The sequence below is a fragment of the Podarcis gaigeae genome, assembly GCF_964106915.1.
Source record: "Podarcis gaigeae genome assembly, chromosome: 5".
NCBI lineage: Eukaryota > Metazoa > Chordata > Lepidosauria > Squamata > Lacertidae > Podarcis > Podarcis gaigeae.
In genome coordinates, this window is record NC_139681.1 from 27,111,510 (window position 1) to 27,125,567 (window position 14,058).

The 14,058-nt window shown below is 43.9% G+C and overlaps 1 long non-coding RNA gene across 2 annotated transcripts; it reads left to right on the forward strand.

Annotated features, from left to right (window-relative positions):
* Positions 1 to 4,488: 4,488 nt before the first annotated feature.
* On the forward strand, positions 4,489 to 13,759 carry LOC310845435. Of its 2 annotated transcripts, none has more exons than XR_014564723.1 (3): positions 4,489 to 4,785; positions 8,014 to 8,116; positions 13,627 to 13,759. It is a non-coding gene; the product is annotated as an uncharacterized lncRNA (long non-coding RNA). The 2 variants fall into 2 exon arrangements; XR_014564724.1 differs by lacking the exon at positions 13,627 to 13,759 and adding an exon at positions 12,832 to 13,111.
* Positions 13,760 to 14,058: the final 299 nt, after the last annotated feature.

Here is a 14,058-nt window from a genome sequence, read left to right on the forward strand (position 1 = left end):
GTACTATAACTGTAATAATTATCTGCAGCAACCATATTTAATATTCCTTGTAAAGCACAGTTCAGTCATCTCATACCTATTCTTTACCACAGCCCTGTAATATCGGCTCCAAGGTATGCCAATATTACTGACATTTTTCAAATGTCTTGACAAAAGCCAGCTACTGAATTAGGATCAAGGTGAGGTTTAAATGGCAGGTTTCCTGATTCACGGCTCACTCATGCAGCCCAGGCCTATGCCTGTTTATTCAGATGGAAATCCCATTTAAATTCAGTGTGGCCCGCTCCATTGTAAAGGTGCATAGGGTTGTACAGTCTTAAAGTCATGGGCTAAGCTTTTGGGGGGCTAGAGCCCACCTTTTCAGATGCATGAAGTCATCTAGTAAATTGGTAGATCAGTCAGTTGTAGCGCAAGTGAGATCAAGAGGGCGAGAAACAGCAAAAGGATGGCAGCGAGTGCCACAATTCTTTGCGGAGCAGAAGAAAGGAATTCAAAATCTAATCGTAGGAGGTTTGTGACCCACTCCCAACACAGTCAGATTAGACCTGAAAAGAAGAGTGTCAATACAACCGCAAAATCACCGCAATTAAATTGGAACAAGCATCTTGTAATGCGTACAAGAGCAGCTACTTTTCCACATGTCTGGCTGCAGCAACAAATTTATTCAGACTCCCTACATACGATGGTGCTGTAGATGTCTTTGTCTTACTTGACATAAAAGAATCTTGCCTTTTATTAGAAATTTTCAGGCCCCTCTCTATCAAATGCATTCAAATTGCATATCCCCAGAGTACGGAAAGGCACTGAAAGAAATGCTTACCAGATGGTTCCTGTCTTTGTCTGAAATTGAAGTATATTGTTCTCCAGACTAATTTACCTACATCATCTGGCACCTACAATATGAAATGTCTCTCTCCCTGCTCCTCCCTTGCCCGGCCTTCATTCGTAGGCAGGGCCTGGGGAAACGGATAATTCTCTCTGGATTTCTTTTGACTGGTGCTATTTCAATGTGCTTAGAACGCACTATTGCTCATGTTTAGATATTTATACTAATTCATTCACCTTGCCTTCTGTAAGGATAGCTGTGTACTCATGGCTGTTAAGGCAATTCTCTTCCACGATTCAGATGTATGAAGGGGCAACAAAACATATGCACGAAAGCTTGGATTTCATCCCACCTTGGGTTGTTTCCTTGCTTATAACACCCCCGGCTGCCAACCAGCTACTGGGCTAGGTTCAAGGTGCTGGTTTGGGTATATGAAGCCATATACAGCTTGGCAGTAGGATACCTGAAAGATCATCTCATCCCTTGTTTACCCCATCAATCTATGTGCTCTGCAGGTAAGTACCTCCTGCAGATGCCATCTTTATCAGGAGGTTCTTTCCACACAACCCAGGAATTGAGCCTTTAGTGTTGTGGCACCTAGCCTTTGGAATCCTTTCCCCTAGAATATTAGACATGTGCTGCCTCTGTTGTCTTTTCAGAACCTACTTAAGACCTTCCTCTTTCAACAAGCCTTTTAAAGATATTTCCCAGTCTGCATCCTTATTGGAATTGCGTTTTAAATGTTTTCATTGTTTCCTTGCTTGTCATTTGCTTCTTCCTCTGGGAGGAAAGGTGGTATATAACAAACTAAGTAGCAAACAGATAAAACAAGATAAATAAATAAGGAGTAGCTATAATGTCTTCAGTTGCAACTACTGCCTGCAATATAGGCCAAAGAACACTGACATACTGTATTTCACGAAGCTTTGTGAAGGTAACTGAGATAATGTATGTGAAAAGCTTTGGCAGCCCAGAAGTGCTCTAAAAATGCTGCCATTGACATTGTAAAACTGGAATCCTTTTGAGAAAACGTTTAATTTCCTATGACATAGGTAGAATGCTTCCTATAAAGCTCCCATTAAAAAAAAAAAGCACTCCAAATTCATATAATTAATCCCTACATCAAAGGAAGTTGCTCTCTCTCTCTCTCTCTCTCTCTCTCTCTCTCTCTCTCTGCTTTTATATTTTGGCATTCTTTGTGGCAGGAAATCATTTGCCTCCATTACATTCAAATCATACAATGTTTTTACTACCTGTATCCCTGGTGACTCAGCTTTTAAAGCAGGGGTGGGGAATTTGTGATCCTCCAGATGTTGTTGGACTACAGCTCCCATCATCCCTGACCACTGGCCCTGCTAGCTAGGGATGATGGGACTTGTAGTATAACAGCAGCTGGGGACCCAAGGTTGAGAAACACTGTCCCTAACTACTGATCCTCCAAGCTGGATTGATGGGGGTTAGAGTCCAACCACCCCTACAGGGCCAGAGGTTCCTAATCCCCTGCTCCAGAGACTTGTTCAGTGGAACTGTCCAGGGTGCTACCACCTCCACACACCTGACCCTGCCACTTAGGGTGCCATACAAGTGCCTGAAACATACAACGTTTTGGTTCGAGGCCTGAGTCCCACCTGCCACTAATTGTGTCCCATCTTCCATCACATATAGACATTCTAAAAAGAGTGGTCTCCTCCATAACTGCAACCGTATGATGTCAGAAGCAGCACCTGCAGAACATTTGCCTTCTTCAGAGTTAGAATCATAGAATTGTAGAGTGCAGCAGATCCAGCCCCCAAGCCATGCACCACTGCTGCCACCGCAGCAGCAGGCAATGCATTCCTTGAAGTCTGGATTCAGCTGTCCCTGTGATCTTGCCACCTGAGGCAGTCATCTCACTTTGCCTCATGGGTGGGCCAGCCCTGATTGTTGGCTCACTCTTTTGGCCTGAATGCACTGTTTTGAAGTCGTATAACAAAGTTCTACATTAGGTAATTCTCCCACAACAACACTCCCACAGAGATGTGAACTTTACCACTCTCTCCCCCACCCCTTGAAGTTTTGCAATAGCTATGGAAGCAGGGCTTTTTTTCAGCTGGAACTCACTGGAACTCAGTTTTGGCACCTCTCATTATAAGAGACCAAGGGAGGCATCCGTGGTGAGTTCTGGCACCTCTTTTTCTAGAAAAATAGCACTGTCTGGAAGTTTGCAAATAGGGATGTTAAATTTAAGCGCAGACTGCTTCAGTCATTCTTCGTACTTCCGCGCTAGCTCCCTGTAATATATCAACAGACTCTTTTCATTTGCTACTTCCACACTGAATGGCCCTTTTGTATAACAGTGGAATAACCTAGGGGTTAGTAGATTATTGCTTGATTACCCAGCCTTCCTGAACATGTGAACAGGATGAAATGAAAAGCTGGGGAAAGAAGGGGAGTAATCATGGCTCCAGATATTCATATTCAGGGGAATTCCTTCTAATTCTCTGCAGAAACACTCGAGTTTGTTTTCTCTTTCCCCTCAAGCCACTTTTGTGAGCACATGTCGGGAAAGGTCAAAGGAGCAAAGATGATCAAGGAATGTTTTGACCTGAATGCATATTCATCTTTCTTGATGAATTCATGCAAGCACGCTCTCCGTGGCTCCAGCAAATCTGGCAGGGGAGGCATTTTTGGTCATTCAACACAAAATCTTTTTGAAAACAATCTAATCAGTCTGATTTTGAGGGTAGGGAGGCTGCTAAGACATGAAATAATCATGGAGGGGAAAGGAGACTTGGGGATATGTTTATCTCTTTCCCGACTCCCTTTTGGAGTTTCTCAAGTAAGGAAGAAGCTTCTGAGTATGTTTTCAGGAAATGTGAACTGTCTACAAGCAGACTGAAAGTCAACCTTTTTTCCCTATCCCTTTGAAAGTTGGTATTGTGTGAGAAAATTTAAAATCAAGCGTTGGCCCTGTTGGATCACATGCATGGGCCTGAAGCAGAGCAACAAATAGTGTTTCCTACTCCCCCAGATCAAGGTGCCAAGTACCCAAAGCCAAATGAGTTACTTTGCAACATACCGTATTTTCGCTCTATAAGATGCACCAGACCACAAGACGCACCTAATTTTTGGTGGAGGAAAACAAGAAAAAAATATATTCTGAATCTCAGAAGCCAGAACAGCAAGAGGGATCGCTGCGCAGTGAAAGCAGCAATCCCTCTTGCTCTTCTGGCTTCAGGGATAGCTGCGCAGCCTGCATTCACTCCATAAGACGCACACACATTTCCCCTTACTTTTTAGGAGGGAAAAAGTGAGTCTTATAGAGCAAAAAATATGGTAATTTTTGCAATCACAGAAGTGTGTTGTGTCTCTGTGTGTGAAGCTTCCATGAGCAAATCAAAGCCATATGTTTGACCCAATGGGGAAGCACTAGATCACACTGTCAGCCCATGCATGTGATCTTCACTGGGTTCCAAGCCAACCATTCGGCCCTGTAAGCCCCCCATTGTGATCACATGGAAGCTCCTGAAAGAGCAACAGAGCAAAATACAGTGAGAATGCATGCTTCCAGGTACAGTGGGGTAGACAGCAACATTAAAGAGAAATAGAGCAATCTTTGTTTAGATGGAAAGTCCACAGGTTTCAGCATTGCTGTGATGGGTTTTTTTGGTTTTTTGTGGCAGGCGGGGGGTTGGGGAGACAGAGGAAGGGAGAACTGATAGGTGAGTAATTTAAAACTATCATTGAAGAGCTCTGCTATTTCTGAACTGTCTTAAGCAAACAGAGGGCTGAACAAAGGTGCCTTTTCATCTCCAGCAACTCTGCTGCTGTGTCACAGAGGGCAAAATCAGTGACACTTTGAAGTCAGGGACTATTCCTTTAGAAACAGCTTTCAGCCCTCAGATTTTATTATGAAGATTGACAATGTCCTGAGCTTTCAGGAATGATGCCGTCAGTGTTCAGGGCAATGGAGTGAGCAGGTGAGTTTGTGTCTATCTGGACCAAGCGCCTGCAAACAGCATCTTTTCCAGTCTCTTTCTTTTCAGCTGTTTATGAATTACTTTTTGCACCGCTGGATCTTTCTTCAAACAAGTCTGAATGGAGAACGTTTTCAGAATGTTTTTCTTCAAGCAGCTTATTACATGTTTAAACATTGCTTTCATTTGCCATTTATTTATCTTGTCATCTGAAACAATGAATTATAGTTTACCTTCCTGGAAGTGTAATGACACATAGCCCCTGATTTACTAGGAGTTTGCTGGAGTTTGAGCAGTCCTCTTGACTATAGTACTAGGGATGTTCAAGGATTTTATTTGGCCCACATTTTCCTAAGGGAACCGAGGGCTTTTTCAGATGCTCTAAAATCTTCCTCATGGGTTGTTCCCATGGCATGTGCAGAAAAGCAATCTCAGGTAAAGCAAACACTGGTAATAGGTACCATTTCCTCATGCTATGCTGCTGAGGCATGGCTGCTAAAAATGGGTCATCGTGCTCACATATGCTGCCAATGTGAATTGGCACTTGGGATCAGGAACCCCTCCACCTGAAAGATTTTACAATATCCCCAATGGTTCCCTGATTAATTTGCTTGCCATGTTACCGTAGGCAGCAAGGGAATGGCTCATCTCTCAACTTCAAAGCAAAAAAAGTTTCTGTTCAGCCCCTGCTATGGCTTTTCAATGTACATAGAAAAGCCTGGTTCTACCCAGAGAAAAAACTTTTGGAATATGCCTCTGAGAATGTGAATGGCTGAATTTGGGCTGATTCAGGTCTTATATGAAGGAACATGCAGAGCCCTGCTATACATTGATTGAAGAACTTACCTTTTTAAAAGCAGCAGTGCTACTTAGGGATGGGTTCATCTGTCTCTTTCCAATTTGCCTCAGCTTCATATCTATAAGTCTGTCCCGTGCCTGTATTGTTCTGCAGAATGAGGAGGGGGTGGAAATCTGGCCCATTCCTACAGCTCGTCCTGCAACACTCTTCACTGCGGTTTGTCCTGGTAGAGTAATTTAAGGGTCAGGCTGTTAAACTAAGCGATTAGCCAGAAAGCCTGCGATCGCATATCTGCAAAAACCTTTCCCCAATGATATTTGTTAGTGGGGCTTAATTGCACCATTTCCACCCTGAGTTATGGAACATTAACTTCGCAAATTTTCTCAGAAATAAGGCAAAATCATTTGAACTTCTAGAAGTAATGAGTTTATATTAAAAAGTGCCTCTTGGCAATGAAACAAGCCAAATAAAGCCATTTCTTAATGTACAAATCTGGAATCAATTTGGAAAGCGTTGAAAGCCGTTTAAAAAATTAGGCTGTATTTTGTTTAGTCACAAATGAGTGTGGTGTTGTGTGTTATGAGAAGTAAGAGAGGAGGGTTGGAGAGATGGGGTGTGTGTCTGTGTTATGTCTGACCTGTTGATGACAAAGTCTCAGGGTGTCCAGAATCAAGAGAGATGTTTGCTGGAGGGATTTCAGTCTTCCTGCTGTGAATGGGGACGTAAGCTTGGGAAGAGATCTGGCTGGATCCAGGGAGAGCTGGGCTTCCCTGTGTGAGATGCAGGAAAGTTGGAAGACAGGAACCGGCGGGAATGGAGAGAGAGATTGGGAGGAGAAGAGAAGGGATTTCTTATTCAGCATACTAGTGAAAGTCCATAGTGGACATAAAATATTTTCACCCTGATCCAACTCTAGTCGCACTTTTGAAAATGTTTTCTATGTGTCAGTAGAATATGGATGCACATTTGAATGGGATCCACACTTGAATGAACATCAGATTTGCATCTGTGCTTCTTGATCCAGCAAATGTAGCTCTCTTTAATGGACTGGGCTGCCAAGAGACATTGCTCAGAATAGCCTTCATCTGAAGACTTACTCCCGGACCGTCCTTCTTTCTCACCGGATGGAAATGGTGCTCGCCAACCCCAATCCCGATGGTGGCTTGGAACATTTCATGGAAATGGTTCACAGAGAGTGTTGCTGCCCATCGGTGGGACTCCAGGGCTGTAGGCTGATAACAGATTGAAGATTTCTAAGGACAGGGTAGCTAATGCAAACAGGGCAATAGACTACAGAGAGATGGGAGCAAAGCAGCTCCCCCTACCCTCATCGTTCTGACAAATGGTACTTTTCAAATGGGACCCTGATGCACCACGTAAACTCATCTTAGCTGTGGAGAAGGTTGTGGCTTGCATTGCAACCTTAATTTTATGTGTGGGAAGTTTTAATCAGCGCCAACCTCTTTCAGTGGGGAAATGGAGCATGCGCTTAAATCTCTACCACTGAAGGTAGTGGGGCTCTATCAGCTGGATCATGTCATAGATAAATAATGTAGTTGTAGTAATCTTCTCCCATAACTCAGGAGATGATTTATTCCTTCTTGTGCGATGTAGGGATGTGATAAGGTTTCTGTCCGACATGTAACATGCATACGCTACCCAGAACAGTGCAATCTCCTGCTTCTGGGCAAAGGAATGGGGAACTATTTAATATGCAGGCACTACAGCTGATCACTTTATAGCTGACAAGGAGGTATAGCCAAATAGAGAACCTTTTGATCACTACCTATACAATTCGTGGTCAAGTTGTCTCCCCTGCCAGGTGAGATTACCACCTATACAATCCAGTGCAGCTTCAAAGATTTATCCTGCATTTCCCCCTCTTCTCCTTCAGTTATGAGAAAATAAATTGCGCCAGAAAATTATGAAAGGAGAGCAGAAACTTTGGTGAAATTCTCATGGGGAGGTTGAGGGGCTAGCTACTGTGCACCTGACAGCTGTTCATTGCTTAAAATGGGAAGCTTGATTTTTAAAGGAATCAGTCCAGGGGTTTTTAGTTTTTAAAGGTAAATGGAACAATTTCCCATAAAAACACATGTGAATCCCACCAATTTCAGCTACTCAGTAACAGTCTCCCTTGTCCCTTAAATCTCAGGGGAAGATGTCATAAGGTTACATTTCCCTTTGGATGAGTGAATATGTCAATTTCAGTTTCGCTCAGTTTCTCATTTTTCCGTATTTCTTTTTGTAAAAGTCCTCATGAAAATTCACCAACATCTTAATGTGAATTACTTGGCTGGAGGAGTGCATTGCAAAGTTCAGAGAAGTGCCAGTTTTGAACAATTGCTGCATTTCTAATTACAAATTAGGTCTGTTCCCCTTTGAAAGTGAACCGAATCACATTTCTTCCCCTGTCTCTATATTTCCCATAGGGATTTTCAAATCGGGAAAAAGCACAGGACCTGGGAAGGTTGCTGTGTTAAGGAACTATTTAATGGGAAGAAAAAACGACCACAGTTGCATCACAACAGTAAGGTATGTTTCACCCTGCACCCACCAAAATTATAAAGAAATAAATTTTTTAAAACCCAAAAGTGCCACAAGGAAGAGGCAGAAAAGATGCAAGCCCCCTTGGCAGGAGAAGAAAACTTATTGATGGAATTGGAGGACAGGTTCTTTGCACAGCTAACTGCACTATACATTTCAATGCATCAGTATGCGGATGATACCCAGCTCTACCTCTCTTTTAAATCAGAACCAGTGAGGGCAGTGAAGGTCCTGTGTGAGTGTCTGGAGGCGGTTGGAGGATGGATGGCGGCTAACAGATTGAGGTTGAATCCTGACAAGACAGAAGTACTGTTTCTGGGGGACAGGAGGCGGGCAGGTGTGGAGGATTCCCTGGTCCTGAATGGGGTAACTGTGCCCCTGAAGGACCAGGTGCACAGCCTGGGAGTCATTTTGGACTCACAGCTGTCCATGGAGGCACAGGTCAAATCTGTGTCCAGGGCAGCTGTTTACCAGCTCCATCTGGTACGTAGGCTGAGACCCTATCTGCCTGCGGACTGCACGCCAGAGTGGTTATCTCCCGCTTGGACTACTGCAATGCACTCTACGTGGGGCTACCTTTGAAGGTGACTCGGAAACTACAACTAATCCAGAATGCGGCAGCTAGACTGGTGACTGGGAGCGGCCGCCGAGACCATATAACACCGGTCTTGAAAGACCTACATTGGCTCCCAGTATGTTTCCGAGCACAATTCAAAGTGTTGGTGCTGACCTTTAAAGCCCTAAACGGCCTCGGTCCAGTATACCTGAAGGAGCGTCTCCACCCCCATCATTCTGCCCGGATGCTGAGGTCCAGCGCCGAGGGCCTTCTGGCGGTTCCCTCATTGCAAGAAGCAAAGCTACAGGGAACCAGGCAGAGGGCCTTCTCGGTAGTGGCGCCCACCCTGTGGAACGCCCTTCCAGCAGATGTCAAAGCGATAAACAACTACCTGACATTCAGAAGACATCTTAAGGCAGCCCTGTTCATGGAAGTTTTTAACGTGTGATATTTTACTGTATTTTTGGCTTTTATGGAAGCCGCCCAGAGTGGCTGGGGAGGCCCAGCCAGATGGGCGGGGTATAAATAATAAATTATTATTATTATTATTATTATTATTATTATTATTATTATTATCATCATACACTTTAAACAGTCATAGCTCCCTGCAAGAATCCTGGGAAATGTAGTTTATTAAGTGTTCTGAGAGTTGTTAGGAGAGTCCTGTTTCCCTCACAGAGCTACGATTCCCAGAGTTCCATGGGAAAAGGGGTGGACTATTAAACCACTTTGAGAATTGTAGCTCTGTGAAGGGAATTCTCGGCACCCCTAACAAACTACCTTTCCCAGGATTCTTTTGGGGAAGCCACAGCAGATTAAAGTGGTGTGATGCTGCTTTAAATGCATAGCGCAGACAGGGCCTAAGTACAGCCCACTAGATGGATGGCAGCAAGGGAACCAAGTCTGGAAGATGTGCAGAGCCATTAACTGATCATAAGAGGCTGCCTGCTGCCAGGTGAGGCAGTTTGTTGATCTGCACAGAGGATTCCCCATGCTCTAGGGCAGAGGGCTTTTGGCATCACTCACTGTGTGATCCTTTTCAACTGGAGATGCCACTGGGGGAATGAACCTGGGATTTTAAGTGCTCTGAGCTGCAGTCCCTCCATGCAGATTTTTTTTTGGGGGGGGGGATGAGTACCGGTAATTCTCTCGCCGTGTTGACATGTTGTGTAAACAATTCAGTAGGAGAAGATTTTTTAAGGACAGATGGTGTTGACTTTCAGTTAATTGTGGTTTAATCCCATCTTCAAACATAAATGCTCACATTTATTGATGAAGTGCAGAGCAATTTTTTTACCAGCCAGTGCTTCCTTTCCGGTTCTGTTTGGAGGAGCATTATCCAAACATGACGGGCTGCCTACAGAGTTTCATTCTTCAATGCACTTGCCTGTGATAGATTGCTATTCCTCCGTCACTTTTCTTTCTCCTTCTCTTTACCGATTTCGTTTTCACATGGTTTCGTTCTGAGTTTTCTGCATCCCGGGGAAACGCTTCCCACAGATGACTCACCCATAGCGAGATATAAGCTTCAAGAATTGGTTTAACCCCTTATGCATACAGGCTCACAAGTCTATCTGCTCGCAACAATACACAGAGACCTCTAATCCAGAAATAACAGGTAGAAGGCAACTTTGCTGGATTCAGTACCCATCCCTTAAGAGCTGATAATCACTAGGTCTGCAGCTGAAAACATGGACTCTCTCTTGGTGTCCTTGCTTGGTCCCTGGTGCAGCAGCAGACGTCTCTGTGGGACTTTGCTACGTCATGGTGCTGGGTTTTTTGTGGGGTGTGGGGGAGGTCACCAATTTGTCTATCTGGCTTTCTAAGTTTATGGATTTTTTAAAAAACAACAACACACAACCTCTAATTGGCACTAGAGCTCCCAAGTTGGTATTGCTGGATATGTGTTTGAGGGGGGTAACAATAACATGAGAGCCAGTGTGGTGTAATGGTTAAGAACAGTAGTCTCGTAATCTGGTGAACCGGGTTCGCTTCCCCTCTCCTCCACATGCAGCTGCTGGGTGACCTTGGGCCAGTCACACTTCTCTGAAGTCTTTCAGCCTCACTCACCTCACAGAGTGTTTGTTGTGGGGCGGGGAAGGGAATGGAGAATGTTAGCCACTTTGAGACTCCTTCGGGTAGTGATAAAGTGGGATATCAAATCCAAACTCTTCTTCTCTCTTCTTCTTTAGAAAGAATTAGTCATATTTATGAGTGTGATGGCCCAACATACAGTGGTAAAGTTCTGGTAAACTACTATGAAAATGAGTATTTTTAGTGGACAAGCCACATCAGGCAGATTTTTCAAGGAATGGAATGTTTCCTTCTACCAGCATATTTTGCCCTTTTACAGAATGGCATGAATGTGAAGCAAATATTCTGGATGCATCTGGGTTGGCAGAGACCACCTTACCCAAAGAATGAGATGCAGCTGGCATTTCAAACTGTAAAAGCCTCACAACAGGTCCGTGCTGTGTCAACACATGTCCTCAACACTTTTCTTCCCTGTGAAAGTTGCTTCTGTTTTTCTGCCTTGTTTGGAGGGCGCTTTAGAATTTCTTTAGAATATATTCATAATGTTGGTGAACTGCCTAGGAAAGAATGTCGCCACCACATGACTTATTGCTTTGTTAGGAACCAAACACACTCAATTCCTTGGAACAAATGAGAGGCGATCTGTTATTCACTATTTAATGTTACTAGTCATTTGGGTTTAGATTAGAAGCAGTGAGGTGCTCTATTGCAGCTGTCCACACATTGGAAACTGGAAATTTCACTTTAACAAGGTCATATAATGAGACACAGTAAGCAACTAAAAGAACTGATAGCCATTTGTGTGATATTTTTCCTGTAGTTTCTCCCTTGGTTTCCCACCATAGTTTTCAGTGCACTAATGGTATTGGTTCATCCTAATAATGTTGGTTCTTGTCCAAGCTGTTGGATTAAGTGCAATTATAAAAGAATGCACACAATGAAGTTGAAACTTAATTCCTCTGTACTTCCCCCTCCTCGCTCCCAAACCCCAAATGTTGGTCATTCTTGCTAGAAAAGAGCTTCCTATTCTCAGCTATCAGATCTCTTTGTCCTGCTGAAATCAATGTCTGACTATTGTACCTTCTACACCTTTAATTACTGTACTTTCAATATCGTGGATGAGTCCAGAGCAATAGGTTGCTTTGAAGAATGTGAGCAGAAAGCTTAATCGATGTCACAGGAAAAAGCATCCTTGAATGCTCACTAGTTTTCCCTAGAAAGTTAAAACGCAAATGCATGTTTTCTGACTGAAGCCTATTCATGTACACCATCAGCCTGTTTTTGATATGTAATCCATGATATCTTATATATATATTTTCTTATGAGGCTTGCCTTGAATAATTGTATCTTCATATGCATGCTATTTTTTAAAAAAACAAAACAACAACAACAATGCAAATTGCATCTGATGCTCTGCTTTAAAGCTTTTCTTGTAGGCAGCCTTATAAATGTTGCATAAGCTGTCAATATCTTTCTTATTGGTGTTTTTTAATGAGTTCAGCAAGGCATGGCATCACATAGCAAGTCAATTTATTTTATCATGCCAAATTTTCTGCCTCAGGAAATTCATTGCTGTTTTCACTAAAGTGTTTTTTACATATCTGACCTATTGCCAGGGGGTTGGGCCTTAAGATCTGAGATTCTTTACCTCTGAAATTCCATAATCTTCCTGCCACCCAGTGCAGGGTTTTAGGAGCAGATGTCCAGAGCCCTACTCAGCAAAATGAACAAGAGAGTCCTAAAATGCAGCATGTGGATGAAGTATGTGGATGGCAGGGACTGGGTGGACACAGAGGAATGGTGGGAAGAACTAGCTGGGGAACCCCCAAGGGAAGAAGGCTCAGAGGCTGGGGAGTGGTAGTGGGACAACAATAAGTGGTCAGAGGGAGAGGAGGGAGAAGACTAGGAAGAGGAGTTTGGAAGCTGAAGAAGCAATAGGGCTTAGTGAGCTGGGAGAGTCTGTGGCAGAGAGAAGTCTGGGATCAGATGCAGGAGCTGAAATAGGAGAGTAAGTTGAGGGAGGCCAAGAGGCAGACACGAGTCAGGCTGGTGAAGAGTCACAGGTGTCTCCTTCTGCTGCTGCAATAAGCTCCCCTCCCCTCTTGTCTCCCAGAACCAGAAGAGGCATGAAAAGGGCAGAGGAAAGGTTGGCTTCATGCAGGTGCAGTCTCTGATTGCTTGAGGAAAACCCTGGAGAGGAGGGACTGTGAGGAGGCAGGGACTTTCAGTCTCAACAACTGATTCATGGGGCAAGACCTACGGAAGTTGAGCTGCTGTTCTTACTAGGCCTGAGACTCCACCAAGACTGTGCAGATGATGTTTTAGCTAATAAAGAGATAAGCCCAACCTGCATGGTACAACTTACTGCCAGCTCACTCCTGACAGAGAAGATGTGACTATTGCCTTTTAAAGAAGGGAGAATCTCTAACTGCACCACTGCTCTTGGGCCTCAAAGACTCTTCCATTAGGTTCTCATAAAGCAGGGATAGGGAACCCTTTCCAGCCTACCTGGCTGTTGCACCAATCGACAGGTGAGCATTAATATTTCGCAGCAGAGGAATTCACTGCAGCTGTTGTGCTAGCAGAAACTTGTTGCAGAACAGATTGTCCAATCTATTGCACTCCAAAGTTACAACCCACCTGCTTATGCATTCTCTTGCACAACAATGTTCAGCTGGCAGAAAACATTTTGCTAGCAGAACAAACGTACCAATAAGTGACTTTGGCTTAGCACTGAGGCAACCCTTTATTTTTCCTCGTACAACCTGTATTTTCAGGAACACTTGTCAGACCATTCTGGGAGATAGTCCAAGGCACACACTTTGCTCACACAAGACACAAGCATGAGCTGAGAGTGTGCCATGAAACACACTCAACCCTCACTCTCACTTACGGTTGGACATTGCAGGGGAAGATCAGGAGTGGGAGGCCAAGCTGCCTTTCAGTGAAGTTCTCACGCCTTTGCAAACTTTCTCATAGAGGAACTTCTGGTAAGCTTTCAAGGAATCAGGGCTGTATTTTGCCACAGATAACAAAATGTCTTGTGGGACAGTCATGCAAGTCATACAGAGGTTTGTAAAACACACCTGTCTCTTACAGTCACTATATTCCTGAGAGGCTGAGTTGAGGAGCCATCCTGTCAAGCCTTCTCAATATCAGCAAGACCTGCTATGGGCATCTGAAGGGATATTTCCCCTGTGATGTTGTTTCTCCGGATATAAAAAACCCCCTCCTGAACATATAGTGTGTGTTTAATTCCCATGGAGCCACGCCTGAGAACACGAAATGCATTTTCTCTTGCTGAGAGGTTCGAACAGAAATGCTTTTAGGGAATGACTGA